The sequence below is a fragment of the Pseudorca crassidens genome, chromosome 11, assembly GCF_039906515.1.
Source record: "Pseudorca crassidens isolate mPseCra1 chromosome 11, mPseCra1.hap1, whole genome shotgun sequence".
Lineage (NCBI taxonomy): Eukaryota > Metazoa > Chordata > Mammalia > Artiodactyla > Delphinidae > Pseudorca > Pseudorca crassidens.
This window is the reverse complement of record NC_090306.1, coordinates 13,533,186-13,545,300: the sequence shown is the minus strand read 5'-3', so window position 1 is coordinate 13,545,300 and position 12,115 is coordinate 13,533,186. Positions and strand designations below refer to the sequence as shown.

General features: G+C 35.4%; 1 non-coding gene across 1 annotated transcript; it reads left to right on the top strand.

Annotated features, from left to right (window-relative positions):
- Positions 1 to 8,498: 8,498 nt before the first annotated feature.
- LOC137203034 (U6 spliceosomal RNA) lies at positions 8,499 to 8,601 on the top strand. The gene has a single exon (XR_010932867.1). It is a non-coding gene; the product is annotated as a U6 spliceosomal RNA (small nuclear RNA).
- Positions 8,602 to 12,115: the final 3,514 nt, after the last annotated feature.

The window sequence follows — 12,115 nt, the reverse complement described above, 5'->3', positions numbered from 1 at the left end:
ATCCAACAGCCATTTATGATAAAAACTCTCCAGAAAGTGGGCATAGAGGGAGCCTACCTCAACATATTAAAGGCCATATACAACAAACCCACAGCATACATCATTCTCAATGGTGAAAAACTGAAAGCATTTCCTCTAAGATCAGGAACAAGACAAGGATGTCCACTCTTGCCACTATTTTTTGTTTGTTTTTGTTTTTTTAATTAATTAATTAATTTATTTATTTTTGGCTGTGTTAGGTCTTCATTTCTGTGTGAGGGCTTTCTCTAGTTGTGGCGAGTGGGGGCCACTCTTCATCATGGTGCATGGGCCTCTCACTGTCGCAGCCTCTCTTGTTGTGGAGCACAAGCTCCAGACATGCAGGCTCAGTAGTTGTGGCTCACGGGCCTAGTTGCTCTGCGGCATGTGGGATCTTCCCAGACCAGGGCTCGAACCCATGTCCCCTGCACTGACAGGCAGATCCTCAACCACTGCGCCATGAGGGAAGCCCTCACCACTATTATTCAACATAGTTTTGGAAGTTTTAGCCACAGCAATCAGAGAAGAAAAAGAAATAAAAGGAATACAAATTGGAAAAGAAGAAGTAAAACAGTCACTGTTTTACTGTTTTAGATGACATGATACTATACATAGAAAATCCTAAAGATGCCACCAGAAAACTACTAGAGCTAATCAATGAATTTGGTAAAGTTGCAGGATACAAAATTAATGCACTGAAATCTCTGCATTTCTGTACACTAACAACAAAAGATCAGAAAGAGAAATTAAGAAAACAATCCCATTCACCACTGCAACAAAAACAATAAAATACCTAGGCATAAACCTACCTAAGGAGGCAAAAAACCTGTATGCAGAAAAGTGTAAGACACTGGTGAAAGAAATCAAAGATGATATAAACAGATAGAGAGATATGCCATGTTCTTGGATTGGAAGAATCAATATTGTGAAAATGACTATACTACCCAAAGCAATCTACAGATTCAATGCAATCCCTATCAAATTACCAGTGGCATTTTTTTACAGAACTGGAACAAAAAATCTTAAAATTTGTCTGGAGACACACAAGATCCTGAATAGCCAAAGCATTATTGAGGGAAAAAAACGGAACTGGAGGAATCAGACTCCCTGACTTCAGACTATACTACAAAGCTACAGTAGTCAAAACAGTATGGTACTGGCACAAAACAGAAACATAGATCAATGGAACAGGATAGAAAGCCCAGAGATAAACCTACGCACCTATGGTCAACTAATCTATGACAAAGGAGGCAAGGATATACAATGGAGAAAAGACAGTCTCTTCAATAAGTGGTGCTGGGAAAACTGGACAGCTACATGTAAAAGAACGAAATTAGGACACTCCCTAATGCCATACACAAAAATAAACTCAAAATGGATTAGAGACTTAAATGTTAGACCGGACACTATAAAACTCTTAGAGGAAAACATAGGAAGAACACTCTGAGATAAATCACAGCCAGATCTTTTCTGATTCACCTCCTAGAGTAATGGTAATAAAAACAAAAATAAACAAATGGGGCCTAATGAAACTTAAAACCTTTTGCAAAGCAAAGGAAACTACAAACAAGACGAAAAGACAATCCTCAGAATGGGAGAAAATATTTGCAAATGAATCAATGGGCAAAGTATTAATCTCCAAAGTATATAAACAGCTCAAGCAGCTCAATATTAAAAAAACAACCCAATCCAAAAAGGGGCAGAAGACCTAAATAGACATTTCTCCAAAGAAGACATACAGATGGCCAAGAAGCACATGAAAAGCTGCTCATCATCACTAATTATTAGAGAAATGAAAATCAAAACTACAATGAGGTATCACCTCACACCAGTCAGAATGGGTATCATCAGAAAATCTACAAACAACAAATGCTGGAGAGAGTGTGGAGAAAAGGGAACTCTCTTGCACTGTTGGTGGGAATGTAATTTGATACAGCCACTATGGAGAGTAGTATGGAGGTTCCTTAAAAAACTAAAAATAGAATTACCATATGACCCAGCCATCCCACTACTGGGCATATAGGTGGAGAAACCATAATTCAAAAAGACACATGTATCCCAATGTTCATTGCAGCACTATTTACAATAGCCAGGTGGTGGAAGCAGCCTAAATGCCCATCAACAGACGAATGGATAAAGAAGATGTGGTACATATATACAGTGGAATATTACTCAGCCATAAAAAGGAATTGCGTCATTTGTAGAGACGTGGATGGATCTAGACACTGTCATACAGAGTGAAGTAAATCAGAGTAAAACAAATATCGTATATTAACGCATATATGTGTAACATAGAAAATGGTACAGATGAACCTGTTTGCAGGGCAGAAATAGAAACACAGATGTAGAGAACAAACGTATGGACACTAAGGGGGGAAAGTGGCTGGGTGGTGGTGTTGGTGGCATGAATTGGGAGATTGGGATTGACATAGATACACTAATATGTATAAAATAGATAACTAATAAGAACCTGCTGTATAAAAAAAATTAAATTCAAAAATTAAAAACAGTGCTATGAAAACTCTTTTCACATATTAAAAACCAAACTGTTTATATTTATTAACACATTTTCCAAAAGAAAAATCATATACCCACAGACACATGTACCCTGCAAAAATATGATAAGTATATAAGGCAAGAAGTTCAGAGTGGTTATATCTTAATGCCAGAGCTATTTGTATATTTAGATATAATCCAGACTTTCTATAGTGAACATATATACTTTTAAGGATAAAATTTATAACAGAAGGTAAAAAACTTGATCCTAAACTGGCAAAACTGAAAAACAAAAAAAGTAATGAAACACCCAGTTTCTATTATGAGACCCAGTCTTTTAAAATAATGTTTTAAAGCATTTCTTTTATATTTGGGGTGACAAAGCAGAACATTTCAGACTTGAGATGTGTTGGCATCTTGGTGTAATTGAAAGAACAGGAGTTTGACTCCTTATCATCCTCAGTTCAAATATGGCTCCACTTCTCACTAGAGCCCAGCATGGCCTCTATGCCCCAGGGTGTCTTTATGCAGATGAACGTTGGTGCTACATAGCTCTTTGCAAGAATAAGTTCCTTTAGAAAAAAAGAAGAAAGAATAAGTTTCTTTTAACTTCTCCAAGTCTGTTTCCATATCTGAAGTGGTAAAGCGGTGCCAACCTCAAAAGAATTTAACAAAATACTGCTTATAAAAATGCCTAGGACACATTTATCTTAATGAATGTATATATACTGTACATGTGTAAATTGGAATTAACATAAACTTTCTCTATGTAAATATAGACACAGATTGTAGGCCCATAAAATGGAGACATAATCACATACTGACAAATGGAAGTGCATGGTGGAAACTACATTTTTATAAAGAGATTAGATATGCTTGCAAGTGATGTAAAAGGCCAGTATATTTTCTGTCTTACACAGGCAATTTTAAGAAAAAACAGATGGGATTTACAGAATTTGATTTATTAATAACATGTATTTTATTTTTGGTCCAAAACTAGGTTTTTTTCTTTTAGGATGGGCAGAAATATGCAAGAAAGAAGGACAGAAAGCCAAGATTTAAGGAAAGGCTCTGAAATAAAATATGCACACACAGACTTGAAACAATCTGGTTCTAGGGTAACAAAGTAACAGGTTTTTCTCCACACATTTCCCCACTCCCAGCTAGGCACTGAATCCCCGTATGCAAACAAAAGGGACATATTGCAGAGGTGATTCATACAGCTGGGGACACAAAAGGCTGTTCCAGCCAAAGCCAACAATTAACAATGGCCTATTTGTTAAACGTTGTCCTCTCTAACTTGCTTCTTTCTTTCTGAGGAAAAGTGGCATGTTTGAATACGTGACATATTCTTTAAAGTTTCCACTTTTAAGCATTACTAAATGTACCTCAAAATAACAACCAACTTTCCCTTTTTTAAAATAGAAACCCAGGTTTTCATAAATATCTGTCTGTGCTTTCATCTGCATATGTGCTGCTATCTTTCCATAAACTCAATCACAGTTAATTTGGTCTGTATTGGTAAATGTAGAAAGGCTCTCAGATGGTTTAGAAGAAATAGAACAAAATTAGTTTGGATTTTTTTCCAAGTGGATTGTCACAATCTGTGCATGCTATTTCTCTCATTATTACATTTATGCAGCATTCAGATTCCTTTTTCTCCTTTATCCACCTCCTATTTAGCATAAACAGAGGAAGAATCAAGTGGATATAATCACCTCTAGATCCTTGATAAGCTTTATCTAATAGCTAAGAGATATTAATGCTTGAATGGCTGTTATTGGTTTTCATTTGGCATGTGATATCGAAGCAATGTGTCTTCTGTTGTGCTTAGGAAACTCTCAATTAGAGTCCAAGCACCAGTAGGCAAGGGAGAAATTTTCTGGCTTTGCTATGTTTTAACATTCCTGAATCTGGTCTCTGTCATGATCATCCTTCAAAGGAACCTCCATTTTAGCACAACTGCCAACAGACTCCAAACATAGGTATTAAGGTAGCTTGTTTATAGAAATGTGTTTAGTCTCATTTCTAAGGAAATGTATTTGGCACAATACTTATTTATTGTATTAAAACACGATTGTTTGCTATTAAAAATACAAAGCAATTAAGATAAATGTGAATGTCAAATTCACAATAGAAATTAATTTCTTTCAAGTAACTCCAAGACAGTCTCCAAATTTTCAGGCTCCTTGAACTTTCTTCTCCAAAAAGAGGATGATACCTAGGATTTAACCATCTTTTTCCCAACCTGTGACAGTGTTATCAGAAGTATTTGAAGCAATTAGGTTTAAAAGATGCTTCTAATTCTTCTAGTTTCTATTGATTTCTCCTAAACACTTTATTCACATTTTTTGTGATGAACACTTTCCAAAATAAATGTCAATTGTCCATTCACATTCTGTTTTCTCTTACTAGCACTTCTTATGAAACAGAGGTCTTTTCTTCCCCTCTGTACCCAAGTTTAAAATGCAATGTGGAAATATTCTTCCATACTGAATTTAATTCTATTAGGGGCCTCCGTTTCTGTTAGGGTGTGGATAAACAACACCACCATTTCAGATTCAGTATAACCTAGTCACTTCCAGATTTATACATTTTCATTGGGGGAAATACTCAACTTTTCGGGATTGCTCTAAACACTCCCTTCTCTTTTATTTTTCATCAGGTGGTATCTGAGTTTAGAAGAGGCTTGCATAATGGCTGGGCATTGGAAATGATATGTTTAAAACAACAACAACAAAGCAGGGCAAATAGGCTATAATATTCCATGAGATCATTAGGGATCCAGATCCCTTAAGGTTTTGTTTTGTTTTGTTTCTCTAGTCTTTACAGGGTTAAAGCTAACTTGCTAGTAGTGTTCCATCCATGTTCCAGTCCATAAGAAAGGAGAACGGGAGGAAGTGGAATGCATGCAGTTTCCTACCTAAAGATATGACTTGAAAGTTGTCTACATTATTCTGCTTATATCCAATTGTCTGAACTTAGTTTCCTGGATTGTACTAGCAGAAGAGAGCCATATATGTTGATAACCACAAGGTAGGGAAGAAAAAAATAATTGTCATAAAATGGGTGAAAATAACATCTAACAATAGTTGAGCTAGAATTCATTCATCTTAAAGAATTAAGTAAAGCATTTTAGAGTATGTCATAAAATTAACTGAATGTGGGGCTTCCCTGGTGGTGCAGCGGTTGAGAGTCCGCCTGTCCCCCTGCCGATGCAGGGGACACGGGTTTGTGCCCCGGTCCAGGGGGATCCCACATGCCGCGGGGCGGCTGGGCCCGTGCGCCATGGCCGCTGAGCCTGCGCATCCGGAGCCTGTGCTCTGCAACGGGAGAGGCCACAGCAGTGAGAGGCCCGCGTACTGCAAAAAAACATAATAATAATTGAATGTGTTACCTTTGATTGATTTATTCAGCTAACATTTATCAAATCTCATCCATGTTAGTAATGGGAAGTTAGCTAATATGAAGGAAAATAATTCTAGTATCTTCTTTAATGAGAATTACTAATTACTAAATTTGCTATAATTTTATTACTTGACAAAAGTGGAAATACAAAAGTGAAACCTGTTTGGGGTTTTTTTTGAGATAGTTTATAAGTTCAGAGTTCCATAATATAATGAAATAGAGATGTTACTTAGTATACGATACTTTCAAATTGACTGAATAATTCCATGAACAATAGCAAGCCACTATTGAGAGGAAAGTTTCTATGACTTGAATCAGTTATCTTTTGGCTGTAAATAACATAGAACATAGCTTAACAGGTCTGGTGCAGTTCTGGTGCAGGGACTTAACAAATATTATGGAAGAATCTGGGTCCATCTATCCTTCCATTCTGTCATTCTCTTTTTGTTGGATTTTTGTTTGTCTTTGTACTCTTCCCTCATAGTCTCAGAATGGTTTCCATAGCTCAAGTATAAAACGGTCATATTCGATGTCAGGAATCTGGGTAGTAGCAAAAGGGATCTTTTGTCAAGTTTTCTCTTTTTATCAGTAAAGGGAAAACTTACGCAGAAGCTCCCTAGAAGACCTAACTTTTTGCTTCGTTGACCAGAACTGCAAAAAGTTAAGAAACGGAGATATTTCTAAAATTAAATTAAATCATTAATGGCAAGACTAACAGCCCTAAAGTGGAGTACATTGGCACCCTAATAAAATCAAGGTTTATATAATAAGTAAATAGAGGGAGAATATCTTTGGGTTAAACAAATAATGGGTTCTGCCGCAGCTATGTAACCATCAAAATCATGGCCTTTGTATACCTTCTTTCATAATTTAAAGGTTATTCCAAATCTCCACTGCCCCCTCAGCCAATTCACTTCACAAATAATTCCATCTTTCTTCTTAATAAATTACATTCCTGTTCTATGGCTTCTTTACTCTCAGAATTATAAACATGATCTTGTCTCTCCTATCCCAGTGATCGATTCTGGCTACCTGGCAACTTTTCTCATTTCCTCCAAGTCTAAATATTTCTAAAGTGTAATTATCACTCATTGCCTCTGCTTATTTACTTCCCTTTTACTTTCTAACCTAAATTAGTCTGACCTTGGCCTCCACAATTACAACTATTGCTAAATTCAACAGTGGTCAATGGTCTTAATATTTCAACTGTAATAGACAATTTTCTGTCGTTATAAAACCTGAGTTCTGTGTGGCATTCAACTCTATTTATCACTACCTTTTGTTGAAGTTATAGCTTCCTTTGACTTCTGAGAAACTACTCCTCACTACATTTTCTCACATCTTTCTGGCAATATCTTGTTCATTTTAATGGTTTGTGTCTTCTATTTGTACACCTACTCTGTTGATGCAGGATACCAACATGCTAAAAATTATTTGCATTAAGGAACATATAGAAATTCAAAGAAATGCCATATGCCATGTCACTGTTATAAATAGAATAAGATCAATTTTATTAAACCATTAAGTTACCCCCTTCAATGGTTGTAAATTTCAAGTGAACATGAGAATCACTAGGAAATAAATTACCAGAAATAAGGAAGACCAAACTGATAAAAAGATATGCTATTTCCTTACATGGAGAAAAGCTGAAAAATATTGTAAGTCAGAAAGTTGTTAAATATAGAGTCAAGCATAAAAATAAAGTGACTCTTCAGGGACCAGCAAAAAAGAGAAAACACAAAATTAGACCAACAACCTCAAAGTGTTTTAATTGTAGTTCATGGGTATTTCACTAGTCAAGGCTAAAATCTAATACTGTTGTATGGACAGATGTGACTTTCTAGATGCCTAGAAAGTGGAAAGCTTAAAGAAAGTCACCTGGATGAAGCTCAGATTCTTAAAGTACTGCCCTAGCCATTAAATTATATCTATAATTTATTTTATATATATTATATATAAATATACATTATAATTATATATATATATATATATATATATATATACTGTCCTAGAGAAGTGTTAAAAATACATTACATATCTAGAGTAAAAGAACAGAATGACTACCATTAAGAAATAGAGTATTTAGGCTTATAGCATGCTCAAGTATGTAGTCTAAATATATGCTATACACATGATAATAGAGACACGATCTAGGAAATAAACATAACAATGTTTGAGGATATTGAAAATTTTAGATCCCTGAGAGAGCAAACATTTTCCATCACAGTTTATATTGAAATTCCACAGAACCTCTGCCAAGCTCACAAGAAAAAAATTTACAAACCTCAAAAGAAATAAACCCCCGTAAAATCAATATGCTGAATATGATAGAAGAAATTTATTCCTTCAGCTCTCCATTAATTTGATAAATATTTATCAGATGTCCACTATAAGTCAGAAAGTCTTGAAGCCACTGGATATATAGAAGTGAATAGACAATGAAGGGATGAAGATATAAAAGAAGGAAAATAAACCATAGTAAAAAAAGAAACGGGATAGATAAAAAATAGACAAAGCCATAAAAGAGCAAAGTGAACAACTTACTCCCTGAAATTAAGGACTTAATGGACGTGTGTCCACTTTAGGGGTAAACATACTAAAATTAGAACAATACAGAGAAGATTAGCCTGTCTCCTCTTCATGGATGTCATGCAAATTTGTGAATATTTCTGCATAATTTTTTAGCATCAATCCCTAAATCTGAGAAAGATGGAATTAAAAAGAAACTTACAGACATTTCTCACTCATGAATATTGATGAAATAATCCTCAATAAGATATCATCAAACATAATTCAATAGCTAAATAAAAAATTTTAATATGAAAAATTTAGGAATGCAAGGTTGGTTCAGTGTTAGATACTCTATTAATATAATTGACCGTGTTAACTTATCTAAGGAGAAAACTCATAATGAAGTCTCTGAAGATAATGAAAAGGCCTCAGACATAATTTCAAAGCCCATAGCTCCTAAAAATTAATTAGTATTATAGGAATATATGGATACAGTGAAATACCACTTATACCCATGAGAATCACTATAATGAAAGAGAGGGAAAATGCCAAATTTTAGTGATGTGGAGTAACCAGAACTTGCCTATACTGTTAGTACAACATCTTTGGAAAACAGTATGGCAGTACCTATTAAAGGTGAATATTTTCATAATCTATGACCCACCAATTTCACTCTCACATATATTATTGACCAAGATGGCCTTAATATTCCCCTCATCTTGACTAAAATTTACACAGCCTTCTTCCTTACTTTTGGTCCCTGACCTATTTCTAGAGCATTTACTTTAGAAAACTTGTTATTATAAATTCTTTCTCTGCCTCTTTGAAATGAAACTTAAAAAAGTCTTTTGCCAGTTTTACAACCCAAGACTATTTTTTCAAGGGCCTGGGAGCCATCCCTTTGAAATGTAACCAAAAAGGAAGAAAGCACCCTTACCCCCCAGTCTCTACAGGAGGGTAGAAGTCTAACTTCAATTGGTGCCCAGCTCCAAGTTATAAAACTACCTTCTATCATGAAGAGAGGTAATTGGAGATGGTCAATTAGCAAATACAGGTGACCTATAATCTCTCTACCCCATATTTTAATAATTCTTCCAAATGTTTTTTCAGTGGAGTTAAATTTAGACTGCATTGAATCTCTACGCTACTGCAATGTCCTTGAACAAAGTCTTTCTTACCTGTTTAATGTCATCCAGGGCAATTTTTGTTTTGACATTCTCAACAGAAGTGCACACATATATACTGCAAAAATCAAAGCACTAGAATGTTCATAGCAACACTATTGAAAGTAGTCTTAAACTGGAAACTAGCCAACTGTCTATCAACAGTTGAATGAATACATAAATTATGGTATATTCACAAAATAATTCTATTCAACAATGAAAAAGAATGTGCTACAACTACAGGCAAAAATGCAGATCAATTTTTACAAATACAATGTTAAGTAAAAGAAACCAGTCACAAAAGATTACATTCTGTTTGATTCAATTCGTTTAAGTTACAAAAATAGATGATGCTTAGCCGTGCTTTTAGAAATCAGGGTAATGTTTATCCTTGGTAGGGGCAGTGACAGGAATGGTTACTCAAGAGGTTTCTGGCTATCTTCTGATCGGCATCAAGGCATCAAGAAGTGCTGGTCTTATTCTGTCTCTTGATCAAGTGCTGGTTACCTGAGTTTATTCAGATTGTGAAAATTCAGTACACTGTATAGTTTTGAAACATGCACTTCTCTTTATGGATTTTACACTTAGTGTTTTTAAAAGTCTCCCAAGGATCTTGTTAAACGTGCAGATTTCAGCGCTCCATTTTTAGAGATTCTGATTTAGAAAATCTAGGATGAGGTTAGGGTAGGTATGTTTTAACAAGCAGGTGGTCTTGGCACACGGAAAATCACTGCTTTTGAGAGCTATAAGGTAGTGAAACTCTAATTACCAAGTCTGTCAAAGAACCAACAGGGAAAAAAAAACAGTAACATTTAAATGTGACAGAGGGGGGAATATGATTGAATAGAACTCTACCAACTCTAGAATTTTGGACACATTTTATAAACAAAAAGGTATAGTTTAGTAAACAAAGTGAAAAGTTCTTTCTACTTCTAATACAAAAAAGCTTATCATTTTTGCAAGATTATCTTCATCATTCATGACTTAGAGTGGTGGTGTTGCTATGGCAACACAGCAACAAGCATGGTAACCCAGTTTAAGTGCCCAAATGGAGGTTGAGTTGGATGTAGCATAGATCTGACCTCAATATCTGTCACTCCTTCACCTCCAGGACTGACTCAGCTATTCTGGTATTTCCTCTCTCCTTGTACCCATTTTCCCTGATGCTGTAGTGACTGTGAGTTTGAATTTGGCCAAGTAAGCTGTGAGTTGAGCAAAACAAACCTCTTCTGACAGTAGCTACACTAAGCTGCCAGCTGCTCAGGGCTTGCTATCCTATTAATTCAAACCTGAAGGTAGAGTTTTCTAAACAATAGGAGCAAGGCAAATATAGCCTGTCCCTTCTAGATCTCAGTGGGTGCCTTATCTGAGCCACACTGAGCTACAGGGCCAGAGATGACTAAAGAAGATCCTGCTTTATTTACATGAACTCTCCCATGATAAATACACTATCAGAATAGTTTTATAACTATTCTAAAAAATCATTAATAAATAAATTATACATGTCTGCTGACTATAAAACACCAAAAAACATAATTTATTGCTGCAGGTAAGAGGAAAACATCTGTACTTACTTGACTGTAAATGCATAAAGCTATTCTTATTCCAGCTCCTTTCTTGGCTTCTTTCTCCCTACGTTCTCCCTTACACAATATCCTGTTTTTTCCCTATAATAGATGTTGAATTCACTGATTCACTAGTTCACAGTTTTCTGGTTTGTCTTTTGACCCATTTTAAAACTAATGGATTTGTGTTTGCCACTTTTAAATCCTCAGGTATCTTCCCTGAATCATTTTTCCCCTTTTGCTATCATTTTGGTTTTGAAAGAAGTAAATCAATACTGTGCCTTAAAAAGCCCTGGCACTACTGTCGGTAAATATATTGCATTCAGTTACTTTTGCTCACTAAATGTTGCTTGATACAATACCAGAGCATCCTCTGCGGCACCAGGAAAAAAAAAAATGCTATTTTGAGCTGTGAACCAAGGATTGATTTTTTTTTAAGATATAATATATATTTTATGTATTGCATCCAACCTTGTTATTTGTCAGATTTCATAGAAAGCTCCATTCTCTCATTTGTGTGCAATCTAGGCAGCCTTCTGCAGAGGTAAGGCGTTGTCTTTGTCTCTCCAGCTTATACTTTGGTAAATTCCACCTTCAGTTATTAAACAAAATATAGTCTGAACGCTTCATGGACATGGTCCAAAACTCAGCCCTGACAGTCTGAAAGCCTATGTGGAATCTTTAACACATTTCAACCTCTGAGTCTATGTTTTCTCACCTAACAAATGAAAATTTAATAATAAACCATTTTGTTATATTGGCAATCGAATGAGAGGAGGTATACAAAAGTGCAAACTGTAAAGCAATGTGCAAATGCCAGTCAATCCCTCATTAGAAAAAGTTAAGCAAACTTGTGTCATAAAAAAGAGGAATGGTTGTCCTCTCGCTACTCACATTGTCTGCTGTCCCACACAAAGGTGGAATTTATTTTAATTTATCTTAAAGGGATCAATT